Raw genomic sequence first — 6,219 nt, forward strand, 5'->3', positions numbered from 1 at the left:
AGAAAGAACACAGACAATATCTACCCATTTACCAATTTTGCTTAAGCTAATTGCTACAGAATTGTGGGTTGTTGCAGAATAGACTAAACTTGCTATTTGTCTTACCTGCTATCTTTAGGAATTATTAGGACCTGATTTATGCCATTCCAAAATTCCTATGTTGAAGTCCTAACCCCCATCTTAGAATGTGATGGTATTTAGAAATAAGATCTTTAAAGGTAATTTAAGTTAAAACGAGGCCAGTAAGCTAACGTGACTGGTGACTTTATTAAGGGCTGACGACAGAAATGCACAGAGGGAAGACAGCCATCTGCAAGCCAAGGAAAGAGGACTCAGATGAAAGCAACCCTGCTGACACCTTGAACTTGTAGCCCAAGAACTGCTAGAAACTCATTACCACTATATTAAAAAGCACACGTAAACCATCATAGGCAAAGTCAAATGCCTGCAGGGTTCAGGGGAGCAAGAGAGGTGGGAAGTGCAAGGGGCTGCCCTGGAAAACACAAAGCGCACCCACAGAGGACAGGTGCGCTCAGCTCCAGGGGACTACTGTCACGGGGACCGTGGGCCTTGGTGTGGCAAGATCTGATTTTTCCCCACGAGGTATCCAGATGTCTGGATTTCTATATATATTTATCCAATTCTTAAAACCCTGAGCAAAGAAATTACAACAGAAGGTTGGGATCCAGCCTTGGGGCTCTCAGGGGTGACCTGTTAGAAACTAACAGACTGTACAAATCTACTTGTCCATTCCCCTGAGAGCTTTAACATGGGAAGAGTTCCGTGATGGTTGTGTTGCTTGCTATGGCCCCAAAGTGTGGGTTTGTACCAAATGAACTCAAAATCTGGTTATCGCTGGAACTGCGTAAAATGCTGCACAACGTGTATTACAGATACTCAGATCAGATTTCAATTCAGTTGTCACTTAGATTACCTATTCTATTTCTCTACTGTTGGGCTGGTTCATCCATGTTTTCCTCCCAAAGTGTAAAGATGGGTTTCCTTCTTTCTGCCTTTGCAGAGTTGGTGTATCCCGGATAAATCCCATCACTTAGGGAAAAATTATGACCTAATGCATTAGCCTAAAATTCTTCCTCTAACTTTACTTCTTTCACTACTTTATCTAACAGGGAAATTAACAGGTAGAAAAAAAAATACAACTGTTTCTAACAAATAAAGCTAATTAGATGCTTAAGTCCTTTCTGTAACATACAAACTGAAATCATTTGGAAACTGACACGCCAATGAGCAGGGCTTGTCATGGAAAGAACACTTATGAGGAAAAACTTAATACCAGATTTTTAGATTTGCGTGATGGTTTACTGGCAAGCTGGGTTTTCCCACTCTGCTTCTTTGCCTATGTTAAACGCTTTAAAAGGGTGTAGGAAAGTATTCTTGTCAGCAGGGACCTGGCATTAACGTCTCCTTCCTAGACTCCCTGTGCCTTGCTTCAGCCTCCCGGCAGTGAGAGAGCTAGCCACCCAGGCGATGTTTTATGAATCTGATGTTATAAAACGGAGGGCAGTAAATTAGGGAGCTGGAGTCTGTCTGTCTCTTTCAGAACACCCCACTTTGGGTATATGAAATGTGTGTTGCCAGCAGGAGTTTCTGAGACAAGATGATGAAGGAGAGGGCTGCTTATATAGTTTTGTTTTTTCAGCTGACTTGGCCCCAGTGGATATATAGGAGGTGAGAGGGGGGAAGAAATGATTAAATTGCCTAGGAGTAAAAACAACCCTTCCCCCTGCTTCTTAGTAAGAAACTAAGGAATGAGAGACAAATATTTCCATGAAGTAGTAACTGCCCCTTGAAAAAGCTTTCATTAGTTAAAAAAAAAAAATCAGCCTATGCCAAATTCAAGTTCAAGTGAAAACGTGTATGGAATCATGGTGGAAAGAATAGATCTATTCAGCATGAGATCAGAGAAACAATTAACTAGATTTTCTGAGTTTCCACAACTGAAGCAGAAAGATGAAATCCACTTAACCATATGCACATGTATATTACGTATCAGATGGCTAGATTCAATTCTGCTCAGTGCATGCCTGGGTCCAAGTGCTCCTAGGCACTTTCATGCATTACCGAATTCAGTCTTCACTTGGCACCAAAGTACTATTATCTCCATTCTACAAGTAAGGTGAACTACTTGCCCAGGGTCACAAAGCTGGTAAGAGGTGACAGGAAGACTCCAACTCTGTGCTGTCAGGGCTGAACTTCATGCTCCTTCCATTTTGACTGGTGAAGTACAGATAAAATGAAGCTGATCTTCAAAATTATATAGAATTATAACTATCTTGTTTATGTGTGCTGCTACATGCCAGGCAATTCTGGGGCATGTGAAGCCTGATTATGCTAAGTGAAATAACTCAGAGGAAGACAAATACCAAATGATCTCACTTGTATGTGGAATCAAATAGAACTCATAGGTACAGAGAACAGATTGGCGGCTGCCAGAGGTGGGGGGACTTATGGAAATAACACATGGGAATATAATGTACAGCATGGCTCCTAGAGTTCATAATAGCAATTATTTACATAATTTTCTATGCGAAACTTGCTTAGAGAAATCTTAAAAGTTCCATCACAAGAAAGGATGTATGTATGGTGATAGATGTCAACTAGACTTATTATGATTGTCAATTTATACAAATATCAAATCATTGTTATACACTAGAAACTGTTATATATACGTCAATTATATCTCAATAAAAATACGAAAGAGCATGTTCATTTACATTGCTCTAGTTTTAGCAAACTTGCATATTTTCTGTATAGTATTTTCTAGTATTAAAGAAAATGTTTTTTAAATTAAAAAAATGTAATTCTTGTGTTGTTCTAGAGGAGGTCAAACTGGAGACAAACACTTAAGCAAGTGGTACCAAGACTTCTGGGAGCAGCACTGCTATCAGAGCAGAAGGTGTGGGATCATGGGTGGGAGACATGAGGATGCTGGGGATGCTTCTGAGAGACGCAAGGATGGCCAGGGTCTACAACGTTCTGGGGAGAAGGCAAAGCACGAAGATGAGCATGTGGTACGTTTAGAGAAGGACAACACATTCTGATTCTGGGGAAATGGGAGAAGGGCTGAAGAAGTGAACTGGGATCATTTCATGTTATTGTACTTTTCTATAAGATCACCAGATAATAAAATTTTTAAAGAGAAACAGCTTGTAGCAGTGTAGAAGATGCATTAATTAGCAAGGGAGAGAGAACCCAACTTGCAAGAAATAAAAACTGTCTCAGTGGGACATGATCAAGGCCTGGATTACGGCAGTGGTGTCCAGGACAGATGAATGGAAGATGTCCCATCGCCAGGTGATAATGCCAGCTCAGAACGAGTGTGGTCTTTGCCCCGAGGCGGTGTGGATACCATCAGCAAGGATGGTCCTCCAAGCCAAGGAGCTGTTTTGATGGCAACAAAAGGCTCTGGACAGTAGATACATATGGAGGACTCTAAGGTGGATGGCATCTTTGGTCATCTGCTGGCTCTAAGGGATTTCAGCTCACGAGAGGTCCATGTTCTGTTCTGGCTAGGGATTGTGGAATATTTGACTTCTGCCTCATTATTCCCAAGTCCCTCAGAGCCAAGAGGAATTGTGTGATTTTTGGAGGCTAACTGAATTATCTGAGGCAGCCTGGAATAACTCAGTTCCCATAGTAGGAAGGCTCTCAGAGATACCTGGCTGAAGAACGTCCTCATTTCTGGGAGAAGTGCAGAACCACCAAGGCCTTTAAGACCCTTATCTTGTAAACCCCAGATGGCTGCTTGGAGTGCTGAGTTACAAAGGCACTCCAAAGCACCTTCATGCCTTCCAGTTTCTCCACCTCCTCTCCCTTCCCTGTCAGTGTAGGGAAGGATACTTAGCAAGACTGAAATTCTTTGGCTTTCAAATGAGACAATACGTGGAGAGAGTCTGCGCCCCCATCACTAGAGGGCACCAGATGCACGTAGAATGTTTACACATCAACGTCCATAAGCTTCAAAACCAGCCAAATCTCACAAGAAAGTGGCTTGCAATAAGGTAGCTTCCCCACTACCCTGTCCTCATTAACTCCGTTTCTGCTGAGTAAAAGAAATACACTAACTTGGACTCTGTTATGTCTTCCGAATTCTCTTTTAATTTCGAGATCTAGTAACTTGGAGACATGAACATGTTTTTCACAAAATCCCATGACTACATAGTCTTTGCTGCCACTTATCCGGCTTTTACCATGTGTTGGATGATGCGTACCACCTTATGTGAGCTTATCACATGGTTTAATTTCAGATCCTGCAAAAAATGAAAATGGTTGGTATGGATTGCATGTCTGCCCCGGACAACAAAACTGTGAGACAGAGTTCACCTCTCTACCATGCAGCGTATAGGTATCTCTATAAAACCTAGTCCTTATGTTCTTCTATTGAAAATTAAAAACTGCTCAGGTGCTGGCTTATGTAACCCTGCAGGGGACTGCACAGAAACAGAGTCATAAAGAAGCTGCCAGCCTTCCAGATTCCCCTGCTTGGCCTCAGGGGCACGATCCCCTATGCCAAGACCTTGCTGAAGTTTATACAAGCAAAACTGGGCTCATTTTCTCTCATCTGCGATGCTTTGCAAAAGAAAATGGAAAGTGAGTATTCACGGAACTACAGGATTTGGTTGAGCGTTGACAGGTACTCTGTACTGAATAGACTTACAGGGACTCTGCCTCCCCCAGGCAGACCCAGTATCAGGTCAGCGCTAATTGGCACCTGGTGGGAGGGTCAGACACAGGCTGTGGGAGCAAGTGCATTAGGGACTCTGTGACAGCAGTTGCCGACGTGCATTTCTGAGGGCTGTCAGGCAGGATCTTCAATCACAGTGTGCTTTGTGCTATGTGCTCTAAAAATGGAAATTAAACCACCCGCTCCTCACCGGACTGTGTGAGGCTTGATGGATGAGCTTAATGAACCCAGGATAAAGGAATTAGCCCAAGTAGAAGGTAGAAAAAGGATTAAGAAGCAAGAGGTTTTCATGCCCTTAGAATCTCTATCTTCTCCAGGACGGAGGCAAGTGGGTTAAAGGGGGGCCCCTGTGTGAGGGCAGGACTGGCTAAAGGACTAATTCACATCACATATTGAGAAGCCACTGAGTGCCAGGCATGAGGCTAGGTGTTTTTGGGTTTTTTTTAATCTATTCAACTCTTAAGAACATTTACTCTTGTTTGAAAGAGGACGAAATGGGGCTACGTTTATTTTAACAATTTGCCCAAGATGACCCTGCTCATTATAATAGATAACAGGAGAAGAAAAAACAGCCAACACTGACCACACGCATACCCCGTACCGAGAGCTATCCTCCCAATCCTCACGGCACGGCAGTGGAGACAGCATCATACCCACTGTGTAGGTAAGAAACTCAAGGCTGAGAAACTTTAAATCACTTACCTATGTGCACCACCACCTTCACCTCCTTCTGCCTCTCTTGGCCACGTCACCACCATCTAGGCATTCTCGACCACATCATGTCCCCAGATTTGCTGCTTCATTCTACAATTAAAAAAAAAAACAAAAGCCCGATAAATTAATTTATATGCATACCCTGAAAACCCTGTGTTAAAGCCAGGTCACCAAGACGAGCAGGTCCCAGGTATCTTATATAACAAGGGCCCCGTGGCTTTATTCAGACAAAGAGTCCCATGGCCAAACACATTTAGAAAATTAAACATGCTATGGCGTCCTCTTAGAGATTCCTAAACTTACCACACAAAACCCAGGAAAACAGAAGAAACTTCCAAGGATGGCGCCTTCCATTTGTGCGAACCAACTAACCCTCAGTTACGTGACCTCCCACCTCAGCCGCCTCCCTGTGAAATGAGCTAACACTGGTAGAGCGGACTCTTATCAGCAGTGAGATTATTGCTACCATCATCTCCACCTGAAAACAAGGCTGCGGGGTGCGGGGGGGATGCACTGGCCGCCACCTCCAAGGCCGTGGGCCCTTCTTCCAGAACTCCCTGGGGCACAAGTGAAAGGATGGTTCTGGAGAAGGCAGGGGTTTCCATCAGTTAGAGGCCGAGCTCTCCTCAAACTTTCTGTGTCTCAGTTTGCTCATCGTTAAAGTGAAGGCTAAATAATCCTTTCCTCTTACTTTTGTGGAGACTAAGGAAGCAAAGAGCCCAGCAGGTGTGGGTTGTTAACATTAGAAGGTCAAGAGACAGCACCTGTCATGCACGTGGCTGTGACGTCACCCAGGAGAA

The sequence above is a fragment of the Camelus bactrianus genome, chromosome 3 (genome assembly GCF_048773025.1).
Source record: "Camelus bactrianus isolate YW-2024 breed Bactrian camel chromosome 3, ASM4877302v1, whole genome shotgun sequence".
NCBI lineage: Eukaryota > Metazoa > Chordata > Mammalia > Artiodactyla > Camelidae > Camelus > Camelus bactrianus.